General features: G+C 39.9%; 1 protein-coding gene and 1 non-coding gene across 7 annotated transcripts in view; both read left to right on the top strand.

Annotated features, from left to right (window-relative positions):
- DLC1 (DLC1 Rho GTPase activating protein) overlaps positions 1-27,200 on the top strand; it is a 522,352-nt gene that overhangs the window by 439,192 nt on the left and 55,960 nt on the right. Inside the window, exon 6 of one of the 6 annotated variants that reach the window (XM_070781608.1) lies at positions 1-25,833. This exon is cut by the window's left edge and continues 37,423 nt beyond it. The exons of the other annotated variants lie outside the window; for them this stretch is intronic. The gene's annotated coding sequence lies outside the window, so the exon portion shown is untranslated. Of the gene's footprint in view, positions 25,834-27,200 lie in introns of those variants that run through there. 6 annotated transcript variants of the gene reach the window in all.
- On the top strand, positions 16,439-16,511 carry TRNAG-UCC (transfer RNA glycine (anticodon UCC)). Its single transcript has one exon. It is a non-coding gene; the product is annotated as a tRNA-Gly (tRNA).

Raw genomic sequence — 27,200 nt, forward strand, 5'->3', positions numbered from 1 at the left:
ACCCATTAGAATTTTGGAAAGCCATCTAATATTCATATTAGTACATTTCTTTATAGAGAAGCAGCTCTAAAAACTGTGCTGCTTTACTTATTTAAGAAAAGCCTTAATGACACAGTTTCTATTTTAGATGTGACCTCTAAGAAATAAAAAATGGAGATTTGAGTCCAGTGTGGCAGCATTACTAGAAATGTTTTCACTGTGGCATAGAGAGGCTTTATTTGCAAGAATTAGTCTGATCCTCATTTTCAGATGCTCTATATCCCTTGGGGCAGAAAAAATGAAGAGAAAATAGGAATTTGTTGGGTTTTTTATTTTGAAAACAAAGTAAGACTCTACATGGACTAAGTAAATGGTACTCAGTAGTATTGTGAGTCATAAAAGACCAGATTGATTGATTGAGTGATCTAAAAATAAGAAGTTTAGTTTTTGCTTTTGTTTTAAATCATGGCTTCATAAAATGCCCAGTTGGAGATTTGACAACGAAAATAATCCATGCAGGTGATGCCTTTGCAAGACTGTACGGACTCAAGAAATACTGTTTTGTGGGGCTCCTTCTGGAGTTAAGTCACTGATCCAATGGCAGTTACCATAGAAGATGGTTTTCATAGCTGCTGTGGCGAATTCTCACATAGCCAGACTCACGGGAAAAGCTGTGCATTCCTTGGGGGCTGGACTCTGATTTTAGGCATCAATCAGGCCACAAATAACAGCGTCAAGACCCAGAAGATAAAACGTTTCCCCACTGAGAAGCCATTCAGTTTTAATCCGTAATCCTCGGGGAAATGAGTGTAAGAACCCAGGTAAATCCAAAGGGAGCTATGGTCCAGGTCGCACACATAATACATGTAATTCTGTGTCATCAGAGTCGCTTACTAAAGAGTCCCCAAATCCCTAACATGAAGATTAAATTCTACTGCAACCTTTCAGAAAAAGTCTGAACCAATTAGTCTTAAGAACCTAGGAAATGTTAAGACAAAGGGCGATTTGGCAGAGTCTGCTTCTGTAAGCTTTTGTATCTTTTACTTCCTTAACTCCCTTTTTAACCATTTTCCGAATTATCTTCTTGCTGAGTGTTTACCCTAGAATGTACACAGATTTCTTCCACTAGAAAAGGTCTTTTGTTCATTTCCTCTAGTTGTATAGTTCAGCTCTATACAAGTCTTCTTGAAGTCTTCTGATTTGTTTGTTCAGAATTCAGTCCATTTTCATGGTTTTGTTTCCTTTGAAAGGAGATGAACTGGACACAATTTCTCTAACTTTCTTCATTCTCATCATATGGAAGTGGGTTCAGGGCTCAGGAAACCTGCCTCCTTTCTTGCCAGTTCTGACAAACAGGAATTCTCTCAAGAGCTACAGGGCAGCTAATTAGCAGCACCCACTGGGCTCACCTGCCAGCCCCCACCTTCTTCCTCTCTTGTAGGCAGACCTGGTGTGAGATAGGAAACCTCTGGTGGATTTTCAATGGCCAAACTCACAATCAAAGGCGTGTTTGAGAAAAAATTAGTCAGCAGCCTCAAGTTGGCTTGTTTGATCAGTTTAAATAAGATGACTTAACAGCAGAGAGATCAGGTACTAGGAGACTAGTTAATGGTCAGTGGTCCTAATGAGAAGTAATGATGCCCTGAGTGAGGGTGGTGGCAAGGGCAATGGGAGATGCCCTGCAGAGGTCAGATGTGTTGGGCTTAATAGCTCATCAGCTGTGTGGGAAGAGAATGACATGCAGCGGTGGGTGGTCAAAAAAAGATGCTGGGACCTGAGCTCATGTGACTTCTGTGATATCATGCCATTAAGGAAAGCCTGAGAGAAAAGATGGTCTGTTTAGTTAGTGCTCAGTTGCTGAAGCGACTTAGCAGCAGCAGTACCACTAGGGGAGCGTAATAGGAGTGAACCAAACACTTTTTTTCTGGGTTAGCTTTCTGGACTTCTCTAATCATCTGATTGATTCAGATGAGCCAATATAACGATATGTGCTTAAGGAAATGGACCAAAGGAGGCCACTCATCCTACTTCCTGTCAAGCCACAAGACTGAGTGGATAGAGAGTCACTGCCACTCAGGTGTGGTCAGCTCATTTAGCCAGGGTAGGGGAATCCACAGAGGTGTGGATGCTAATGGTTTCATTGGAGCTTCCCGATGCTTTGGCTATACTCTTCAGGAAAATGTAGCTGAAGTAGCAACTGTTTAAGTTTTAGGAAGCCAGGTCAAATCTTCCTTTCCAAAAGAGCCATGGCAAACAGAAATCCTGGCCCTGGGTCCGCTGTCACAACTAACAGTTCTGTGCCAGCAGAACTTCACTCATTCAGGGAGACACCACTAGCTGGGCGTTGAAACTAAGTGCTCAGAACTAGAAAATTTTGTGACAAGGTCAGAATCTCTCTGGAAATATAGAAATACTGCTGCTCAGTCTATATGCCATTTATCTAGCAGTCACCTTTTCAGTGTATCATGCTCAAACCACTTTAAGCTCTTTGCCTTCTGAATAAAGCCAATTACCCTTCTTTCATCTGCCCTTTTTTTTTTTTTTTAACAACATTGAAAATCCATTTAGACCACGGTGTGAAATAAAGTTGCCAGATTTAGCAAATAAAAATAACCAGCACTCAGTGAAATTTGGATTTCTGATAAACAGTGAGGGTTTTGTTTTTTAAGTATATCCCAAATATCACATGGGATATGATGTGATATATTTTTGTGTACTAAGATATTACTTGATATATATCTGAAATTCCAGTGCCACTGAGCATCCTGCATTTTATCTGGCAATGCGACTGCAAAGAAAACAACTTGAGAACCACTTCCAGAGCCAGATCAGTCTCCATTCTGCTGCTTACCTGTTCTAATGGTGGTCTCCTTTACTCGTCTCCAGGGCTATCTCATGTCCACAAGCTTGTGCTCACAAAATACTGCAAAACCCACCAGGAAGTGGGAAGTCCAGGCTCACAGTCTCTTCTGATTTGGATTTAATTTCACAGTCATCATAGCTCCTTTTTCACTAATATAGTTTTGCAGGTTATTCTACTGAATTATCCAAGCTGACAAACAACTTTAGTCCTGTTTCAACACAGTCAAGTTTCTGTGTAGAACATTTGCAAAAACTTTGGTGGAGAAGTCTCCAGAATAAACACACATTATTAAAAAAGTTCTTTCCTGGTGTATAAGTATAATCATCTCCTCTGGGTGTGTACTGCTTGCTCCAGAGGAGTGATGTTTCTAGCTCAAGATCCAGTTAATATTTTTATAAAGATAAGATTGGGTTAAAGTCAGTGCCACAGAAAGTCTTCAAAGGGAATATCAGGAGATAAGATGTCGCAGAAAGATGCTAGGAAACCAAGGGAAGAAGTCAGGCTGCATTGGCCAAAGACCAGGCTACTCTCATTGGTTGGATGATTACTATCTCACCACGTTGGACCATGGGTACCATCTCGATTTTGCTGGCTCCTTCTTCCCTGACTGCCTGCTGAATGCATTTAGCTACTTTGTTCTAGAAGCAGTAGACAGCTCTCTTCTGCTTCCCACTGTTTCACTCACCATAATGCATCACCACCCATGACCTCCCCACCCCACTCCACACACACAAAGGGAAGAACTACCCAGTTGGTGCTACCACAGGTACTTTGTTCATCTGCCTGAATGAACCCCTTACGTGAGATTGGAGGGGTCACTCCTCCTCCGCCTAAATGTCTGCCAGCCCTAGACTAAGGAGCCTGCCATCCAGTTTGAAAAGCATTTCTTAGTCCTGGGTACTTTCTGAGAGGTCTTGCAGGCAGTGCTGAACACAAAGTGATTAATTATGTTCCTTTCTCCTAAAGTTGATCAGCAGTTCACCAATCAAACAATCCAATACTAATAGAATGAGGTAAAATGTTCTATAAATGTAGGAATTAACATTTGTGTTATGTCACAGCTCTAACATACTAAGGAAGTGTGGTCGTATTATAAAAGGATGGACTTTAATTGAGTACTAACAAGGTAACAGACATGCAAAAGTGAAAGTGAAAGTTGCTCAGTCGTGCTATGGACCGTATAGTCCCTGGAATTCTCTAGGCCAGAATACTGGAGTGGGTAGCCTTTCCCTTCTCCAGGGCATCTTCCTAACCCAGGGATTGAACCCAGGTATCCTGCATTGTAGGCAGATTCTTTACCAGCTGAGCCACAAGGAAGCCCAAGAATACTGGAATAGGTAGCCTATCCCTTCTCCAGGGGATCTTCCCAACCCGGAAATCAAACCAGGGTCTCCTGCATTGCAGGCAGATTCTTTACCAACTAAGCAATGAGGTTGGAGCTAAAAAAATAGGCTACCTGACTATCCTTCAGCTGTTAGTGTATGCATGTCAGGAGCATGCCTGTACTACTAACAATATCTGGTTATGACTTAGGGAGGAGGCTCAGTCTTACTTAGGCTATTTAGTGTCAACCTCACAGTGCAGACAATGACCCGAGAGAGATCTGCCAGTTCGATAAGCATTTAAGCATCTCCAAACCCAGTTATATAAAACGATAGCCTACCACCATTTAGTTGCCAAGATAATAATTGCTTTTACTTTGATACTCTTCAATCTCCAGAATTGTTTCAGTTTCTCTACCAGGGTCCTACTGCTGCTGCTGCTAAATCGTTTCAGTCATGTCCGACTCTGTGCGACCCCATGGACTGCAGCCTACCAGGCTCCTCCATCCATGGGATTTTCCTACGCTTGTTTATCTTTTCCTGAACTCCTTCTTATGATGTTTCTATTAAGTGGTAAAGCTGTTCCAATAATAGTAATGACAGTGTTTCTTTTATCAGAAGTTTCCATTATCTAGGCACGCACTCGTCAGTCTTGGTTCCTAAACTTTCAGTTTTACATTCTTTATTGAAGGAAAAAGCTTTTGTAAATGCCTGCAGAATTTTATCTTTCCTTTTATTTCCTATTGACTGAAGTGTACCCCTCCCAAAAATGCTGTTATAAATTTAGTATACTTTGAAACAAATTTGTATTTTATTCATCACAAAAACATCTACCTGTATTTTAATCAGATCAGATCAGTCGCTCAGTCGTGTCTGACCTTTGCGACCCCATGAATCGCAGCACGCCAGGCCTCCCTGTCCATCACCAACTCCCAGAGTTCACTCAGACTCACGTCCATTGAGTCAGTGATGCCATGCAGCCATCTCATCCTCTGTCGTCCCCTTCTCCTCTTGCCCCCAATCCCTCCCAGCAGAGTTCATATCAGAATGAAATAGTTTGTCCCTTCAGTCTACAAATACTGATTTATAGACCTTCTACTTGAAGTTCTGGCTTCCCAGCTGACTCAGTGATAAAGAGTCTGCCTGCCTGTGCAAGAGACGAAAGAGATCCAGATTTGATCCTAGGTCAGGAAGATCCCCTGGAGAAGGAAATGGCAACCCACTCCAGTATTCTTGCCTGGGAAATCCCATGGAGAGAGAAGCCTGATGGGAAATGCAACCCACTCTAGTATTCTTGCCTGGGAAATCCCACGGACAGGGAAGCCTGGCAGGCCTACTGTCCATGGGGTCCTAAAGAGTCAGACTTGACTTAGCAATTAACAACAACATGAGGTGCAGTGTTCCTAACATGGGCCCACATTCCACTCTACCATTTGATACATTCTATATGTTCTGTATCTCAGAAGGGATGCTGACCAGGAACTGTTCTCTCTGGGGATACAGTTCCTTAAGTGACAGAGGCACATAAAACCTATCAGTCTCACTTCAGAAGAATCAGGGAGGGGGAGTATGGGCTAATTTAGGATCAGGACTTTTATTTGAAAAAGCCCTCACAGCTTATCCTAAAAGATCCCTACCACTCTTTACTCCATTGAAAGCTGCTCTTGGAATTTTTAGCTTTGTTGTTATAGCTATTTATGCTAGTATTGTGAACAAATGTATTCACCATCGAGGTTTCAGTTCTGTTTCCTGTACACAGAGATGGTACCTTTAAGGTGAAGAGAGATGAGTAGATTAGGTTGCACGCATACGTTGTAAGTAGCTTCAGTCTTGTCCGAATCTTTGCTTAGATATAGAATAATGTCTTATAGGCCTATCTCCCCCAGTGCCAACACCCCAGATCCATCCTAATATCACCCCCTCCTCCACATAATGTTTCCCCAAAACAGTGAGGGGCACTGACTGTCCTTACCTCTCCTGTCCCCCTCCCTGATAAAAGTCCTCTCTCTTAAGCAAGAGTTAGCATGCAGTAAGCTTTCTATGGAGAAGGCAATGGTACCCCACTCCAGTACTCTTGCCTGGAAAATTTCATGGACGGAGGAGCCTGGTAGGCTGCAGTCCATGGGGTTGCAAAGAGTCGGACACGACTGAGCGACTTCCCTTTCACTTTTCACTTTCATGCATTGGAGAAGGAAATGGCAACCCCCTCCAGTGTTCTTGCCTGGAGAATCCCAGGGACAGAGGAGCCTAGTGGGCTGCCGTCCATGGGGTCGCACAGAGTCGGACACGACTAAAGTGACTTAGCAGCAGCAGCAGCAGCAAGCTTTCTGTGGTTTCAAAGCCAAATCATCCTGGAGGTTTAACCAATGCCAATAAAAGAGAGAGAAGAAAAGCAGTAGAAAGTAGGGAGACATGTCCAGGGCGAGAACCCTCTGAGTGAGGAGAAAGGGAGATGGGACCGCCTAACCGCCAAGTCCAGGAGGGCAGCACCCCCGAAAGCCACAGGCAGATGCTGAGAAATGTGTCAAAGTTTTAAATCAAGCTGGGACAGGTACTGGAATACTCTGACTTAAACAGCGCTTGGTCCACTCATCAGCTATTCTTTATGACTCAAAGGTTTATGACTTGAAGCTGGCGCTACTGATGCTTGTGTTCCTCTCCCCTTCTTTTTTTTTTTGCTAGGTTTCCACTCTTTCCCTGGTCCCCTCCCTTCCTCCTCTTTGTTGTCTGCCCTTCAGCTGGAAGAATGGCCCAAGGACCATGCATCAGCTGACCCACCAAGGGCTCTGGACATTGCCCGGGCTGCCACCTGGGGAGCTAGAGGACTTGTGCGGATGTGTTCCACAGGGCGGGTGCCAGCTCACCCAGGGCAATTTATTAGGCGACAGGGATGCGGGTGTGGGGAGGGGAAAGCCCCTGTCTGGGTTTATAATTGAGATGATACGCCTATAGTTTGCATAATAAACAAACAAAAGAGGGGATGTTGAATGACATGGTGCCTCAAGCGAGGGAGAGGGTTCTCAGGCTTCATGTCAGGGCACAGAGCAAGGAGAGTCAACCAAGTCCCTCCTCCACCCCTAGAAAGACCTCAAAGCAAGAATGTGCAGCTTTGTCCCAATCCCTGGATAAAGGACACTGCTCTGGAGTCATTGTGAGTGAACAGTCCTGGACCTCTGGGGTGGCTGACACCACCGCCTCACAAGGAAAATAGTGTGAGATCCCCAACTTTGCTTCCCTTGTTTGAATTTCACCTGAAACTGTGAATCCCAAACTCTGGGGAGTGGATGCATGAGAATTTTCTTCCTCGATCTCTTGCAGTTTCTTGGGCCCTCGCCACAGTACTGGTATTTGAGTTAGAGGCCTAAGAGGGAAATCAGTCCCACGTGGGTAGATAACAAAACACTCTCCACCTTGGAATCATGAAGTGGAATTTCAATCTGAAGCCAAAAATCCTATCTCTGCCTGCTTCGCTAATTACATAAATTTCCTTGCTAGATTCTGCAGCTGTTTCTAAGAATACAACTCAGGTTCCCAGAAGTGGCACTGCTCATGGAGGGGTAGATGGCACTCACGCCTGGTCGGGAGCTCAGACTCTTAAGTGCTCATCTTATTTCTGTTGACGATGCTAGGTGACCCTAGATCCATTTCATGCTTTGAGACAATGAGACAGACAGACAGGTGTGTGTGTGTGTGTGTGTGTGTGTGTGTGTGTGTGTGTGTGTGTGTATTTGTTCTGAATGTGGTGGTGGTTTAGTCGCTAAGTCATCTCCGACTCTGTGCAACCCCATGGACTGTAGCCTGCCAGGCTCCTCTGCCCATGAGATTCCCCAGGCAAGAATAATACTGGAGTGGGTTGCCATTTCCTTCTCCCTTCCCCACCCAGGAAATCAAACCTGGGTCTCCTGCTTTGCAGGTGGATTCCTTACCAACAGAGCTACCAGGGTAGGGACTAGCAGTAAAGATTAAGTGCAGAATCCTTACAGAGAGCACTGGAAGAGAAGCAGGGCTATAGCTGAAAATAAGTATATATGCAGCTGCTTTGAGAATGTTCCAGATTCTACTATGGGAAGTATCATCTCGCTTTATAGGTACCCCCCTAATATACTGTTGGACTTGAGGAAGAAAAAGCTGATGTGATAGGATGCATCTCCCCCTCTCTTATCTGTGCCAGAACCTCACCGCCTGGTCTGACAACGTCCCATCATAACTTTCATGGAGAATAGAGAAGTTAGGGGAAAGGTTTAGCTGAATAAAAATGAGTTCTCCCCAAATATGCAGATTATTTCAGCATGGGTATGTGTGTGCACACAAGTGCACTCAGAACAGTTGTTTCTAAATTGAAATGTAACCTGGTTACCCAGAGAAGAGCAAGTGCTTTGTAAAATTTTACTTCTTTTGTTTCTTGAATTCCTTTTAATAGAAAGATGGACAAGTGTGAGTAAATGTGATTCCCACAAATAAGTACTGTATTTTAGCAAAAATTAGACTCATAATAAACCCGTCTTGATGATATAGGGTGATTGGGCAGAGAACCTAGAGACCTACTGTGGTTAAAAATATTAAGGACTTTTTATTTGACACACAGATGAACCAATAAAAATGTGACCTCTTGACATCTATAAAAAAAAGATATCTTGGGTTTCTTTCAGTGAAATATTTGAAGGCTTTAAAATTTTAAACAAAGCCCAGCTGGTTTATATGCACAAGTTCCAAATCCTGAAATATTCCCATGGTTTCTAGTTTCAAAGAATTCTGCTGCTGTAAACTAGTGGATAAACTAAACTGGTAAGATATTTTTCTTTTTTAAAAAATGTTGCTTTATTTTTGGTATCAAGTAGTACGTAGAATAAGTAAACATTGAGAGGAAAAATGTGAATTACTCTGGTGGGAAAAGAAAAAGAGTATCATTGTGATTCAAATGTAGTAAAAACTATAAAAGCTAAGTTCCCAGTCAGAGTGTGAAAGCATACCAGATTCTCTCCCAGGTTTTACATTTAGATTTAATTCAAATATAGTCACAGTGCCACATATTTAGATTCTAGAGCTGAGAACAACATTTTTGAAGTTCCCCCTTTCGGTCACAGTCCCTGTATTATATTTATTATTTTTGTGAAGGGACAGACAGTCTGACCTTTCTTCCCTCAGCCTGCCTAGATTAAGCTCCGTTAGCCCATGATTTGGAAGCCAATAAATAGCTCCAATGTGATTACCAATGCTTTGTTATTTTTCAAATGCTAAATGACCTCTAATCATGGTCATTTTAAAGTTTTTTTTTTTTTTAATTTCATCGTAGCTCTTCTTATTCCTGTTGTTCCCTCTGGATCTAACTACTAGCAGGCTTTCCTGCAAAACACATGTTCTTCTTCTCAATAGTGAATTTTCATTTTCCACACTCCTCCAGGCTCAAGCACTTTCCACTCTTGCACTTTCTCTAACCCCACCTCAAGTTACTAAGTTTTCATTTTGTCTTTTACTCTCAAAAAGTCTTCAGTCTGCCAGTTCTTAATGTGTCAGTGTTGCAAACCTGCTGAACAGTGTCTACTGTAGTTGCAGTGGGCACCTGCACTCACTGTGGAAGTCACAGTGTGGAGAAGCACTCTGCCTCTTCTGACTTAGGGAGTGGAGTTTGCATGAGGAGTCCCAAAGAGCTCCTGGTAAATCAGTCTGAAGGTTCTGCGTGGGCTCCATTCACACAATTGTTTACGCTTCCTGTCTGGGAATCAAATTTCTGTCACTGCAGTGAATCCTGGCATTTTCATTTAAACTTTGTACCTGGAGGGAAAAAAAAAGGTTATTCCCTCAGAAAGGCAACAGGAGGGAGCTATTCTTTCTCTCCTTTATGTATTACATTAACTTCAGGCAGGTGTTCACTTCCAAAGGGGCAGAGGCATCAAGTTGCTCCTGAGCAGATCTTGTAATAGTTATCACAAGCTGGCTGCATCCTAGCCAGGCATGCTCTCTCAGCAAGCCTTTCGCCCAAAGTCCCTGACCTTTGAGTTGCAGACATTCTCTCTTTAGCCATTTCAGACACAGGGACATTTGGACTTTTCATAACCTCTCATTCTATAGTTTATACATGTGGGAATCCACCCTTTCCTCCTCCAAACCGACAACTATGATTAAACCCTGGAAGGAAGGGATGGGAAGTGTGTGAGTACACAGCCCACCAATGACTCAGGAGTCAGAATTTCCGAGAGAAAATATCTGATGAGTTTTTCTAGGCTTTGGTGGGAAGGAAGAGAAGAGTTTTCCTCCAGGCGTCTCACAAGGCAGAACAAAGTAAGGCAAAGTTAGGGCTAAAATATAAAAAGTGTCTGGTGCGTCCAGCACACTTTAACCTCATAACCTTGTAATCATTTGGCACAGCAGGAAGAAAGTCAGGACAAAACCAAACTATGCACTCAATATTCTTTGTGTGACTGTAATTTAGATCCTTTGGGATGGCCTTTGGGGCATCATATTGATGGTAGGAGCTTGCTGTAAGGCACAGCTTGAGGCAAGGGTTGGAGTGGTTGGTCACCAGTGAGCTTAACAATGTCTTAATTGAAACTAAGAATAGTACTGGAGTTTAGAGATTATTCATCTTGAATACCTAGTTGCATCTTTGCTGAGTGGATTCTCCTTGCTGAATAAGCAAAGCAACAGGAGAATAAATTACTACATTTTCCCAAATTTAAAAAGTAAAAACATATTGAAAATACATTTAGAGAGCTCATTTCTTTTTTAAAAAAAAAATCTTAAAAATTAGGATTCAGAATGAAAAATTAAACAGGATTAGTCTCCATTTCATCTATTCAAAAATGTTTCATTTTTATCAAACAGAAACTAGTTAGGAGTTTTCAAATTCCTTTATATAGGCTTTTGGCATATAGTTAATATAGACAGATAAAGTTACTATTCACCTATGGCCCTGGGTTCTTTTATTCCTCATACAAACTATTTAAATGATATCTTTATTGAGTTTTCATCAATAAGTATTATTTAACAGGAAATCTCAAATAAGGGGTAACTCTAAAATGAGCAAGATTTTCAGCAAAGTTATGATGAGAACCTTCAAATTACAAGTTAGTATAGTAAACAATATAAAGTACAGGGGAATGTATTAAACAAATATTAGAATGCTTAACTTTAAAAGCATTTATCTCAATATTTTAGGGTCCTTCTGAGGTATTGAAAATAATCTGATTTTGTTGAACGTGTTTTTTTCTATAGCATATAAGTAGATTAAAAGTTTAAAACTGAAATAATTATAAAGTAAGACATCCATTATGATTATAGTATTTATAAGCTAGTTATATAACTATCTTAGGATTAGGATATAGATATGTAACAGAATTCTATCCAAACCTTGAAAGAAATTGGGTATATCTGTATACATTAACATGAAGATATGTACATTATTTTTACTATATATATTTTTTTAAGCAAGTTGTAGAACAATTTACGTAGAAATTTGTGAAAAAAAATGTGTTCATATACATGTATGCAGAATATATAAAATATACTGGCAATTGCTTAGAAAATGATTTGAATAATCATATTAGCTACCTCAATAGATGGGGGAGCTCCACTTCCAAGTTCATTCGATTCTGTGTTGATTTTCTAAATGTTAGCCTGTATGATGTGAATTTTTTCAATTTGTGAAAAACAAAGATTGATATAATAGGGTACCCTTATCTACATATTAAAATATTAAGAGTACTTGTTTCTATATTTTTTTCTTCCTTGATCATTTGTATTGTCTATTTTTTCCATACTTTCTATATGTAACTGTGTATTGAGGGCAGGAGGAGAAGGGTGTGACAGAGGATGAGATGGATGGATGGCAGCATCGACTCAATGGAGGTGAGTTTGAGAAAACTCCAGGAGATAGTGAAGGACAGGGAAGCCTGGCAGGCTGCAGTCCATGGGGTTGCAAAAAGTCAGACACAACTGAGCAACTGAACAACAAAATAAAGAATTATTTTTAAAAATATTAAAGCAGAGAACAATCCCAACAGAGGGACAACATACAGCGAGCGGCAACAGAGTGGAAAGGAAGACGCCTGAGTGTGTGGTGCCCAAAATAGTTACCAAGCCTTATTATTAAGTCATAAGCTTAAACAAAATTCCTCTCACCTCAGGGCAAAAAAGGCAGACCTTTTCAGATAATTGATGAAAAGGCCCCAGGTGGTTGCATACAGACATTTCTTAAGCATAATAAAAAGACAACATTAGTTTAACATTAAGGCTTACAGCCAGTCAGATTTCTAAAAACTAATATTTGACTGGAAATAGTTCAACTCATTTCTCGTCATTGCCTCCATGTCCCATGCAGGGTAAAAACCATCGCTTCTTTTACTGAGAACAATCTATAACTTGACTAAACAAAGATGCTTTAAAGCTTACTTGAGATAGCATTGAAACCCATCAAATGTATTGAGTCATTTCTTTTGGATATATATGTATAAACTCAGAATTGTTGTGTTCTTCTTATAAACTAGTAAATGAACCCAAAAGAAGGATTTGCACCTGTCAGGAAAAGCACACAGACTTGTCCACTGTGATCAACACTGACTGCTGTTTCAGCACAATTTTTGCAGACCACGATGTAAACTTCAGAAAATCTGGCACAACTGCCTTTTTATAGGCACTGAACTTCCCCAAAGTGTGCTCCAAATTCTAGCACCATCTCTCACTCAGAGAAACTCAGACACTATATTCAGTAACCTGGAGGAAAAGTTCATACTCTTAATAAGAAAGTATGAAAAGTGAACCATCTAAAGCATCACATAGGCATAGACACGAGACAGCCACATTTTCCCGGGTAGAGTAAACCTCCAGAGAGCGATTCCTTCAGGAACAGCTCTGAATAGCACTAGCATTAATTCATGTCACTTACACACACACACACATACACACACACATATACACACACACATGCACACGCACACACATACATACACACACTCTGTCTCTCACTCACACCCTGTAGGCAGCCCTATCATTTCATTTTCTTTCTCTTTTACAAATAATTTTAACAGACAATAATTGCCAGTAGTATAAAATTTAAGTGTCGTCCCCCAATTCCTGTCATTTACTCACCCAGATTATCTTCAGATGGTTACATTTTAAAATTTTCAATACATTTGAAAAATACTTTGGGGTAAAGAGTAGGCTGGGGTTCAACTTTATTTGCTTCCAGATGGCCACATAAGATGGCCACATGATTATCCCTCTTTTTCTCCCATGTTCCACAGCGCTACATTTGATACCATCTAAACTCCTGTATTTAAATCAATTTCTAGACTCACTCTTCAGTTCTATTGATGTGAAAGCACAGATAATGGTTAAGTTCTAGAGCCTGAACCCTTGGGTTCAAATCTCAGTTCTGCTGCTTACTGGCTGTGTGACCTCAGGCAAGTTGCTTAAACTCTGCCTAAATTCCTCACTTATAAAATGAGGAAGTGAATAATTATAAGATTATTGAGGGATTAAACTATTTAAGCGATGAGAACACTCAGAAAGTACTTCACATAGCATGCAATTCGTATTAGTGATCATTACTCTTAAAACATACTGTTGTTGTTTTGTTGGTACTTAATTAAATTTAAACTCAACATTCAGGAAACTAAGATCATGGCATCTGGTCCCATCTGCTGCTACTGCTAAGTCGCTTCAGTCGTGTCCGACTCTGTGCGACTCCATAGACGGCAGCCCACCAGGCTCCTCTGTCTATGGGATTCTCCAGGCAAGAACACTGGAGTGGGTTGCCATTTCCTCCTCCAGTGCATGAAAGTGAAAAGTCAAAGTGAAGTTGCTCAGTTGTGTCCGACTCTTAGCGACCCCATGGACTGAAGCCTACCAGGCTCCTCCGTCCATGGGATTTTCCAGGCGAGTACTGGAGTGGGGTGCCATTGCCTTCTCCATCACTTCATGGCAAATAGATGGGGAAAGAGTGGAAACAGTGACAGACTTTATTTTCTTGGGCTCCAAAATCACTGCAGATGGTGACTGTAGCCATGAAATTAAAAGACGCTTGCTCCTTGGGAGAAAAGTTATGACCAACCTAGTTCAGTTCAGTTCAGTCGCTCAGTTGTGTCCAACTCTTTGCGACCCCATTAACCGCAACACACCAGGCCTCCCTGTCCATCACTAACTCCCGGAGTGTACCCAAACCTATGTCCATCGAGTCGGTGATGCCATCCAGCCATCTCATCCTCTGTTGTCCCCTTCTCCTCCTACCTTCAATCTTTCCCAGCATCAGGGTCTTTTCAAATGAGTCAGCTCTTCACATCAGGTGGCCAAAGTATTGGAGTTTCAGCTTCCACATCAGTCCTTCCAGTGAACACCCAGGACTGATCTCCTTTAGGATGGACTGGTTGGATCTCCTTGCAGTCCAAGGGACTCTCAAGAGTCTTCTCCAACACCACAGTTCAAAACCATCAATTCTTCGGCGCTCAGCTTTCTTTATAGTCCCACTCTCACATCCATACATGACCACTGGATAAACCATAGACTGGACTAGATGGACCTTTGTTGACAAGGTAATGTCTCTGCTTTTGAATATGCTGTCTACGTTGGTCATAACTTTCCTTCCAAGGAGTAAGCGTCTTTTAATTTCGTGGCTGCAGTCACCATCTGCAGTGATTTTGGAGCCCAGAAAAATAAAGTCAGCCACTGTTTCCAATGTTTCCCCATCTATTTGCCATGAAGTGATAGGACCGGATGCCATGATCTTAGTTTTCCAAATGTTGAGCTTTAAGCCAACTGTTTCACTAGACAGCATATTAAGAAGCAGAGACTTGACTTTACCAACAAAGGTCCATCTACTCAAGGCTATAGTTTTTCCAGTAGTCATGTATGGATGTGAGAGTTGCACTGTAAAGAAAGCTGAGCACTGAAGAATTGATGCTTTTGAACTATGGTGTTGGAGAAGACTCTTGATATCCAACCAGTCCATCCTAAAGGAAATCAGTCCTGAATATTCATTAGAAGGACTGATGCTGAAACCAATACTTTGGCCACCTGATGAGAAGAACTGACTCATTTGAAAATCCCCTGATGCTGGGAAAGATTGAAGGCAGAGGAGAAGGGGATGACAGAGGATGAGATGGTTGGATGGCATTACTGACTTAATGGACATGAATTTGAGTAAACTCTGGAAGTTGTTGATGGACAGGGAGGCCTGACGTGCTGTGGTCCAAGGGGTCGCAAAGAGTCGGACACGACTGAGTGAACTGAACTGAACTGAATTAAATTGATGGATTAATTAAAGGAGAACTGACGTGTAAATATTGTGTCTTCCCAAGTAAACATCATGTCCTTGTTTTTATGGACTCAAGTCTTTTTTTGTGTTGGACATACACCCACATATCTTTATGCATGTTTTATAAGGATTCATATTCCCCTCACTACAGTTCTTCTTCCTGGGATATTTTATCATCATACGGTTCCATCCCCTGTAATTCTAGTTATTACCTCCCAACTGGCTTGCTCTGTCTCTAAACATCTCTTGTCCAGGAATCTTAATGGAAGGCCTTGACTACAACTGGTCCCTAATGGTACAACTTTTTGTATTTCTTTAAAACAATTGAGATTCAGAATCTTTTACCAAGGCTCAAGCATTTTTTCAGGCTGGTGTTTTCTCTGGTGAAAATGTTCACAATTGTCATCTTTTTCTGAATGTAAAGTCTTGAGTTTATAGAAAGCGTTTTGAGAAATCAGGCTCTTCAGTAAGATTTTATGCTTGAACCCTTTATCTGAGTTTTTGCTTCATGGGCATTAAGTATTGCTGAAAAGCACAGGTCCTTTAAAGTTCAGGGGGAAAGTGTTTATAAAGATCTGAGACTGAGCTAAGACAAAGCTATAGCCAGAGGCCTGGTTTCCTGAGAAGGAAGGAGCTGCCCGCTAATCTGTCATGCTTCTGTCTCACGGGATATTAAAGCCATCGCAGGCTCCTTTCCTTTACAGCCAGTCCGGTGTCTGACAATCTTGTGTCTGTCCCCACGAACCACATGACCAGGGCTCCTCCAGGGCTCCTTGTCAAGTACCACAGAATGAGTCATTAGGGTATGGGCAACAAAGAAAACAGGAGAGACAATGAAACCCTTATTATTAGTGACCATCCTTCCAATCACTGTCTAATGTAATTAGAAGAAAGAAATATACCTTTAAAGGACTCACTGGGCCTGCTGGGCAAACCATTCCAATTCTTATTCTCCATCACTTCTCTTTGGTTATGATCCTTTGATTAGGATGAGATGAATTTTAAAACAAAACACTCATTGGGACTTCTCTGGTTGTCCAGTGGTTAAGACTCTGCGCTTCCAATGCAGGGGGCACAGGTTCAATTCCTGGCTAGAGAACTGAGATTCCACATACTGTGTGGCATGGCCAAAAATAAATTAAAATATAATATTTTAAGAAAGGGGAAAAAAAGAAAACACTCATTAAATGTTTTCTAACCAAAATAATGGTTGTTGAAAACAGATGGTGCGTGTAATAAAAGAAAATCCTCTCCTGACCCAACCAGAGTCCTGTCTTTCCTGTATGTTTCTCTTAAGCTTCTAAAAGGGTCGGAGGAATATATATTCACACACACACACACATACATGTATACACCACAGGCTGCAAAAGACATTTTGGTGGTGTTGGTTTTGCAGGCAGTATTACACCCTTCAGAGACAAATGGCTGATTTAATCCTGACCCAGAGCTGACAGATCTTGGGAAATGCCTATTACATCCTCTGGAAGAGTTATGTAAACAAGTATTGTGGTTACCAACAGCATGGAGTCTCAGTTTCAGACGCTGTGAGTAATTCACTTAGGCAAGCTTTCCCAAACCAAGTGCAAACAAGAGGCCTGATGACCCCGGTGACTGTTAATGGAGCCTTTGGTCTCATAGGCACCTGTTTATCCCAGCCCCAGCCAGTCGGGATGCTAGTTTGTTTATATCGCGTTCCTTCCTATGTACAGATGTTGTTCCAGCTGGTGGGAAGGCTGGCCAAGTTTACGGGATCTCTTTGCCTTTCTGAAGATGCAGGACACAGTCATCCACCATAAAGGAGCACTTGGGAAATGTTAATGTTGTCTGTGTTTGTCTGGGGAGATTTGACGGTGTAGGTGGATCTGCATAGAGCCGGGAAGAACTGTAGAATGAGGTGAGGAGTAGACAAAGAAAGGACAAATACGGAGATTTTTATGAACTAATGGTGAACAGGGCTTTGCCTCAGTAGGGCTTTGCCTACCCTTTGTAGGAGGCAAGAGAAGTTGAGTCGATAGTTTGTCCCTAGGAAATAAAGAGACTATTTCAGAGTGAGTTCTGGGAGTAGGAAATGAGGCGATTATTAATGTCCAGACTATAATGGGGCAGCTTAGTCTCACTGTTTTGGAATTTCAGGGAAATTAAAGAATAGGGTTCACATATGAACAACAAGTTAGGAAGAGAGCTTGATTCTTGGATGGGATTCGGACAAGGAAGTGCAAACAGAGAGGTTTTGAAAGTTTGCATCAGTTAAGCTTTGTCAGGAGACTAGGAATAAGATTGTGCCTTCTGTACCTTGTTTCTGCTGAGAGATTTCCAATCAGCTTCCTTAAAAAAATACATATTATTCACCTTATTACTGATCAAACTGGGTGCTTCCTGTTCTGGAAGAGTGAGAAGTAAGCATCAAGGCTAAAAGCTAACAGTCAGGTCTTTAGGAAAAGCCCTCGTAAGCCCTCTATGAGGAAATGCCAGCATATGTGTGCCCCGTGTGTGTTACATACACCTGCACACACACACACTCTCAGGAGTTAGTTGAAGTTTCTCCCTTTAGTTCCTTAGTGGCTGTTGGTGGCCTAGAAACCAAAACCGGGTTCTACATCTCTGACAGCCTCCTTTTCTCAGTCACAGGGTGTCCCCTCAAACATTGTTTAAACCTTAGCTTCTGTCACAGCAGACCTGCTTCTTCACGCACCATGCATGTAATTTTTGGGTAAAGGCTCCTACCTCTTCCTAATTGTGGAATATCCAGATGAAGCTTTGCCAGTGGGAGCCGCAAGATCTGAAAATGAGCATGAAAGAACTTTCTTTTCTGAGTTCAGGATTTGAGGTTGGCGATAGAATGAAAGCTACTGGGATAGAACAATTTAGGTCACAAAGCTGTATGAAGAAGCGCTGCATTCATTTTGAAAAGGGGGGAAGTAAATCTGTGCATACTAATTTAGCTTCCCTAAACTTGCCATTCTTCAGTTCTGCCCTTGAGATTTATGTAGGTCAGGGTTTTGGGTTAGATCTCTTACTCCCCAGGGAGACTGAGATTATTATTTAAAATCTCAGTTCTGAGGAAGAACCCCAGAGATAACGACTGTTGTGTTCAGTTTCTATTATAACCTCATGAGCAAAATCGTTCTTTTGACTGAAGTGTGGCTCTTAGACACAGATATGCAAACCTACCCTACCAGACAAATAAAGAAAAAAATATATAAATTGTGAACTGATAGATTCATATCTAACACTGTTTGTTTTGCTAATAAAAGCCTTAATATGAGGTTGAGTATCCCAGAAAGATTTAAAATTTATACCACATTCATCAGTGTTCCTTCATTCTTTCTAAATTCAATGCAGATTTCAAAGTGTCTTTCAGGAGTAGGGCTATATCAGAACCAGGTTAAGTCAGAACTAACCAGCAATGTCTTGTCACTTCCAGATAAAGTTTTGGGGTTTGCTTTTCCCTCTGGATCTCTGTGCTAAGAAATGTTAGAAGCCTTTCTGTAACCCTTGGATAAAATCTTGGATTTTATCTTCCCAACTTTAAACATTCTAATAGCATAAGCGATAGCAATATGATACAACTTTTTTAAAAACATAGAACTGAAATAAACATGAAAGTCTCATGTCTTAGATGTTATACAATAAGAATAAACTTTAATAGCAGAAGGTAGATGTTCCTTTGCGGCCTCCCGGATTGCTCAATGTTAAAAGAATCTGCCTGCCAATGCAGGGGACACAGGAGATGTTCATTCAATCTCTGGATCAGGAAGATCCACTGGAGGAGGAAATGGCAACTTAACTGTAGTATCCTTGCCTGGAAAATGCCATGAAGAGAGGAGCCTGGCAGGCTGTAGTCCATGGTATTGTAGAGTTGGACACAAGTGAACAACAGAACACGCACACACAGTTGTTCCTTTACAGAGTCAAATTATTATTACTACTATTATTATCATCATTATTAATATTATTTAGCTTTCATAATGCAAATGAAGGTAAAAGGAGAAAATAAGATAGCTGTAGGGGATTGCTTTGAGTGAAAAATTTAGATATTAAAAAGTTAAGTGTTTTTAGTTTCATTAAGTCATTAGTTCTGGAACTTTTCAATAATACTACAACACACAATAATAGTACAATAATTAAAAGAGAAAGAATCCTTTTAAGACAAATAAAATAGCAGTGTAATATAATTGCAGCTATAAATATAGTATATTGAGACGTTTAAACAGATAAAATATGCACATGTACCCCCAAAACAGATTTTTGAGTTACAGTTTCAGTTCCTATTTTTTAATAAGTTCATATATAAGTAAATATTGAGCCCTTTATAAACATAATCTATTTTAATCCTCACAACTACCCAAGAAGGTATTACTGTTGCCTTGTATGCTGCTGTTGCTTGGTCACTTTAATCTTGTCTGACTCCTTGCACCCCATGGACTGTAGCCCATCAGGCTGCCTGTCTGTGGAATTTTCCAGGCAAGAATACTAGAGTGGGTTGCCATTTTCTCCTCCAGGGGATCTTCCCAACCTGGGGATTGAATCCAAGTCTCCTGCGTCTCCTGCCTTACAGGTGGGTTCTCTACCACTAAGCCCCTGGGGAAGCCCATTGCCATGTATGTATAAGGAAAATAAAATTTGAAAATAAAGTTACTTCTCCACAGTCATGCAGCAAATAAATGGAAGTTTCAGGATTCTTATCAGTATAATAAACAAATTTTCTCCAGGATTATGTCACTTAAAATCTTAGTGATGTAATATTTAATACCAACAAGAAAATGTATGTGAATATAAATTATAAAGTATAATAATACAACAAGCCATTAACCCCAAACCCAACTAAATATCTGAAATTACCTTTCCTGTTAAAGCTACCTATGCACTCTACCCTAGCTAGTCTCCCTGACTCCAGAGACTAACACAATCCTGAATGTTGAATTTATTATTCCCTCTACATTTTATGAAATGTTTTTACCATGTAAGGCTTCATTTTTAATGTTGATATTTTACCCAAAGTTGTTATAAAGAGTTGTCCATGTCATTCCATGTAGCTATGGCTCACTTACTTTCACTGCTCATGTAGTATTCCTCTGTGTAAACATGCCATTTTAAAAGATCTGTTCTCCATTAGATGGACATTTAGATTATTTCCAGTTTTTCCTAATATAATATTAGTGCACGCTTCCTTCAGTTTTCTAGATGCACAGTTGCAAGAGTTTCTCTAGGCAACAAGCCACAGAGCAGAATTACTGGGTCATAGCATAGACAGTGTTCAGCTTTAAAATGAATGTGAAATTGCTTTCCTAGGAGGTTGAACTAGCAATATAAATGGGCTCTCATCTTTCCAACATTTCCTGACATTGTCAGACTTTTTCACTGTAAATATTGTATATGTAAAATATGGTCTTGATTTTCATTTTTCATTACTAACCAGTTTAAGTATCTTGCCATGTGTTTATTCACTACTTGTTTTCCATGCCTTTCTTATCCTTTAATTTTATTAATTTTTGCTCTTTTATTAATTTCTTTATTTTGCCTTCTTTAATTCCCTCGTTCTTTTTCAAAACTGGGTGCTTTATTAATAGTTAGCCTTTCTTCTTTGCTAATATAAATAATTAAGTTTATATATTTTATCAAATACTTCTTTCCACTGTGTTTCACCATTTAAAATATAGACTACTTTCACTGTCATTCAATATTTAACATTCTCCATTATAATTTCTTCTTCAGTCCTGAGATATTTAGTAGTTTCTTAAATTATGAGTGAAAATGAAAGTCAGTCATGTCTGACTCTTTGCGACCCCATGGACTATCAGTCCATGGAATTCTCCAGGCCAGAATACTGGAGTGGTGGCGGGTATTGTTGTTGTTGATTTCTAACTTATTTGCATTTTGGTCAGAGAATGTGGTGGTTCTGAGTATCTGTTTCTGTAGAACTAACTACTAGGGGCAGAGTGTGATAGCAATCACGTATGCATTTTCCTCTGGAGGTTGGCTGGACTCACCTAGGCATTCCTCAGAGTCTCTTGGACAGTTGCAGTCAGAAAGTGACTGGAATTGGGATCTCCATTCACATGACTGGTGCCTGGGCAGGGGAAACTCAAAACAGCTGGATTTCTTCTGGCATCTCTCTCCTGGCCTTTCTATTTGGAGGTTCCACATCAGGAACTCAGGGCAGCCAAATGTCTTACATGGAAGACACCAGAGCGAGAAACTGTCCAAGAAAAACTTGCTGAAGCTACATGACTTTCTCTAACCCACCTAAGGGCAGAAGCCCTTAGGCCACATTCTAGTCACTGAAAGTCACAAGGAACGCCTGGGTTCCAGGAGAGGGGACACTGATTCTATCACTTGATGAGAGGATTGCAAAAGGTTTTGTGACGTGTTTTAAAACTACCACAGTGGTTGACATGATACCACTTCTTTAAAATGTGTTGAGATTTGCATTATGGCTTAGTATATGGTCAGTGGTTTTGTTTTGTCTGGTTTGCTTGGTCTTAATATTGCAATGTTGAGAATGTATATATTCTTTTTTTTAATTGATGGGTACAGATATCTATACATGGTCATTAAAACTTGCCTATTTTACTTTTCTTTCTGCCTACTCAACCTATCCAGAATTGAGAGAAGTATGTTGAAATCTTTCAACAATATGATATTTGTCCATTTCTCCCTCAAATTCTACCAATATTTGCTTTGTAAATTTTGAGGTTATTTTATTAGAGGTACATAGCTTCAGAATTACTTTATTTTCCTCATTAAATGAGCTTTTTAGTGCCGTATAGTAACTTTTCATCATTTATAGTCCTTTTTGAATCGAAGCCTTTTATTTGTATTTATGTAGCTACCCTAATTTTTTTAAATTTGTATTTGGTTTGTAAATTATTTTCTATTCTTTTACTTTCAGCCTTTCCATATTCCAATCTTTTTAATGTAGGTCAAATAATATATATGCTGCTGCTGCTGCTGCTAGGTCACTTCAGTTGTGTCCGACTCTGTGCGACCCCAGAGAAGGCAGCCCACCAGGCTCCCCCGTCCCTGGGATTCTCCAGGCAAGAACACTGGAATGGGTTGCCATTTCCTTCTCCAAATAATATATATAGCTGTATTTTTATTTTTAAGAGACCAATATAATCTATAAATTTCAACTTTTACGTGACAACTTGAGACCATTTATACTTATTACTACTGATAAATACTAATATGGTTTTTCCTGTGGTCATGTATGGATGTGAGAGTTGGACTGTGAAGAAGGCTGAGTGCCGAAGAATTGATGCTTTTGAACTGTGGTGTTGGAGAAGACTCTTGAGAGTCCCTTGGACTGCAAGGAGATCCAACCAGTCCATTCTGAAGGAGATCAGCCCTGGGATTTCTTTGGAAGGAATGATGCTAAAGCTGAAACTCCAGTACTTTGGCCACCTCATGCGAAGAGTTGACTTATTGGAAAAGACTCTGATGATGGGAGGGATTGGGGGCAAGAGGAGAAGGGGACGACAGAGGATGAGATGGCTGGATGGCATCACTGACTCGATGGACGTGAGTCTGAGTGAACTCCGGGAGTTGGTGATGGATAGGGAGGCCTGGCGTGCTGTGATTCATGGGGTCGCAAAGAATCGGACACGACTGAGCGACTGATCTGATCTGATCTGATCTGATCTGATTGAAAATGAAATTTAATTATAGAAATATAAATTTCATTTATATTTAAGAGTACTACGCAAAAGAGCATTGTTACATGCCGAACATAATAGATAATGGCTCAGATGTAGCAGGTTTTAGTGCATAAAAGCAAGACAGCCAGCGCACATATTGTCATCTTTTTATTAGTTTGGTAGTTGTTTTAAAACTGTTTGTATCACTGTGAGGAAAGGCATGGGTCCAAAATATTCTATCAGTAATACTTTGCCATGGTGATTTTATATTCTTTTATAACAATCACAATAGGTTTCTTAGAAAGAAGAATAAATTCTGAAGAGAGACTAAGTGTATGAAAAGTGGAAAATAACTCTTAGTCAAAAGTGTGAAAGAAATCACACAAATAAAGGCATTCCGTTTCAAAACCCAGGTGGGAAGATTAAAATCGAAATATGATCGGCAAATTAGAACAATGACACAGGAAAAAAGGAAGAGATCATTTTGAAGAAGATCATTTTGGCAAAGAGCCTTGAAATTCTACAAAACCACACTGCATGGTCTGAATTTCACGAGCATGTGTAGGGACCACATCACATACCTCATGAGGCCTCAGTGATGGTCAAGAAGGTTGTTCAGCTTTCCCTGGGGATTTTCAAGAAATGTGGCTCTGTACATGAGAAACTGCCTGTCACGGGAAAAGAGTTCGGCCAAGCAGGTGCAATCCTGGGATTTGCAGCAGCACACTCAGGGGACACCATGTTCTGTTTTGAATTGGTGTGAGGCATGGTGGCCAAAAGAGTGGATCCTTCTTCCTTTCCACTCTTTTTTTAAATTAGTAGATTTTTTGAAAGTTGGATATGTTAGAGCTCTAAACAAGGAAAGGAATGTGAGTGTAAATTCAGCTTTACACTGTAAGTCAGGACAAACTAGAATCTATAGACGGCTGAAAGGAACTGAGAGAACCGCTGGTCCCATCCCCTCAATTTACATTCTAGAAAAGGTGAGACCCAAAAACCTGCTCCGAGCTCACAAGTATCACTGCAGAGAGACCCAGGATCAAGTTTTGCTTCTTCTGCTCTTAACAGTGTTAAATCAAGCAAGCTGCTAAGTATAATCTCTCTGAGTTAAATATCTTATTTGTGATAGTAATGTTCACCTCCAAATTATATTATGTCTTCAGCCTAAAGCTAAATGATCCAGTATCCTTGTCATATAAGTTATACCTATTTTTATTTATCTATAGTAAAATATAGAGGCTTCCCAGGTGGCTTAGTGGTAAAGAAAACATCTGCCAATGCAGGAGATGCAAGTTTGATCCCTTGATTGGGAACATCCCCTAGAGAAGGAAATGGCAACCCACTCCAGTATTCTTGCCTGCAGAATCCCATCAACAGAGGAGCCTGGTGGGCTACAGTCCATAGCGTAACAAAGAGTTGGACACAACTGAGCACTGAGCACAGCACAATAAAGCATAATACGAACATATCATATATATCTAATATATATAATTTTTAAGATAAACTAAGGAACAAGCGATAATATTATGTAAGCAACTCAAGGTCACTGATAGAGTCTGTGACCAGGGCAGGAACGTGAGTTGCATCAGCATTCTTTCTTCTACACATGCATGGACTGAAGGACCCTCACACATTCATTTTTCTAATTCAGACCTGGAGAACTCAGTTGTGACATTCAGTGGGCTTTCCTAATTTTTTTGCCCTTTATTGTATGTTTGTTTTGTCAACCCATGAAAAAGATTACAATAATCAATACAGAAATAGCTGTGAGTCCAGCAGTAGAATATTTGTATAGGAGAGAGTCAACCTACTCTGGTCTCTCCTGATAAATCTTCAAAGGTCAGTCTTTCACAATTCATGACTCCTATAACCAGGGCTATTTTTAAAATGTCTAATGTGTTGTCATTTAGTTCCCCCCAAGCAGCTTAATTCAACTGAATTCATAAGAGATAATTGACTGAGTTAGCTATGCATGAAAAGCCAAGCTTAACGACTGACTGCAGCTTCATTCTCCTTCTGGCCATTAAAGTAAGTTAATGATCTGGAGCTGTGTAGGAGTTTCCAGAAATAATACTATAATGGCCAACATGCTGTAGTTAGCAGCTGAGAAAAAGAGCTGTTTATTAATTTTCAGGCAGTCACCCTAACCCATGCCATAGTATTTTTATTTTAAGACGCAGTCTACTATGAAGAAAAGCAACGCATTACAACTCAAGTGAACACAAAACATCTTGTTTGTAAAAACAAACTCGTGAATGATTTCATGCAGATTTTCATAACTATGGAAACTCAATGCCCCTAAGTCTCCAATTTATACACTAAACCTGCGAGCCTTTTGCAGTAAGTCTTTATGGAGGCCTTACTCTATATGTAGCATCTATATGTGATGCTAGAGTAAACAGAAAAATCAAATAAGATACCTAGAATATTTCTTTGAGTAAATAAGGAAACTTATAACTAAAGCAAAAGTCCCACCTGTTAAATGACCTTGCTTTGCAAATTGATTTTGTGTCTTAGCATTTCTGGCTTCAAACCACATTGGGAAAACTTCTTAAGTAAATTCCTAGTTAATCATTAAGAAAAACAAATAAGATCTTTGAATGTTGTTTGTTAATTTTTTAAAATATCATAATCAAGCTTAAAAGGCAGATAACAAACTACTAAAAATATTTTTATAGGGACAAATGACAAATGGTTAATATCTTTAAGAAAAGACAAAATGCTTCATCAAAAAAAAAAAAAAGAACAAAACTGTGGGATTAAATAGGCAAGTTTTAAAATTATCACTGGTTAATAAATATGAAAACACTCAACCAGTATAACAAAAGGACTGGACACAAAAAGACAGATACTGTATGATTTCAGTTATATGAGCTACATGGAATAGTCAAATTCCCAGAGACAGCAAGTAGAACAGCGGTTCCCAGAGGCTGGGGAAGGAAGAATGGGGAATTAGCTGGGGAGGATGACAGACCTCCGGCAATGCATGGTAGTGACTGCTAGAAAAATGGTGTGAATGTACTCAGTGCCTTTGAACTGTACACTTCAAAGTGGTTAAAATAAATTTTATGGTACATATATTTTACTATAGTAAATTAATCCAGTTTAATATTCAAACAAGTGTAGACTTAATAATGAGATAATATATTTTTGCTTATTAAATTAGTAATGGAAATTATTACGATGCTTAACATTGTAGAGAAATGGGTACATTCAATCACTGGTGAAAATGTAAAATAAGTACAGACTTTCTGGATGACGATTTAGAAATATATATCAAATGTCCTAATGTCTTCCTACCTCTTAATTCGAAGTAAGTGAATTTTCCTGAAGGAAATAATCATTCTTGGTCTTTAAAAATTTTTATTCAAGAATGTCCATGAAAGGAAAAACGGTGAAAAATTTGAAATTCAATATTGATTATTTGTTGTCTATCCATAAGAAGAAATACGAAGCAACTTTCAAAAGCTATATTCTTCAGTTATATGAAGTGAAAGAAAATATTACAAACAATATACACTATGATTCCAATGTTGTACAGTAAAGGATCTGTCCTTAGAAAAACAGACTGGGAAGAGAGACATAAAAATGTCAATCATCTCCAGTTGTCTCTGGTAGTGCAATTATGAGAAGGTTTTTATTTTCTTCTTTATACTTTTTCATATTTTCCAAATTTCTAAACAATGAATATTTTATAGTCACAAAAGTTAAATAAGAAAGCAAAAGATTAAATATTATTAATTTGTATAAAAATAACATTGTCCATCCTCAGTTTTCAATAAGTTATTTGCTACAAGCTCAAAAAAAAAAAAAAAAATCCTGTTCAATTGAGAATAATGTCAGAATAGACAAAGAATCAAAAGCATGCCATTAAAATTGTCTAATTCAGTGGGAAATTAGACCATTTTCTTCTGTGGATTCAAAAAGGATCCCAGTTTTTACTTTTCTCTGGCCTGATGTTTGTGTTGTCAAAGGCCACTTGAAAGGATCAGAGCCATCCTTGGTAAAGCACAGATGGAAGGTGGGGGTGGCAGAGGCACTGATGAGGTGTCCTGGGGTCACTTCTCTGCCATTTGGGGCTGTGAGGCCTTGGGCTGATTAACTATCTCAGCTATTAAATGAAATAGCCTTTCAAAGGAGATTCTACTGTG

The sequence above is a fragment of the Bos indicus genome, chromosome 27, assembly GCF_029378745.1.
Source record: "Bos indicus isolate NIAB-ARS_2022 breed Sahiwal x Tharparkar chromosome 27, NIAB-ARS_B.indTharparkar_mat_pri_1.0, whole genome shotgun sequence".
NCBI lineage: Eukaryota > Metazoa > Chordata > Mammalia > Artiodactyla > Bovidae > Bos > Bos indicus.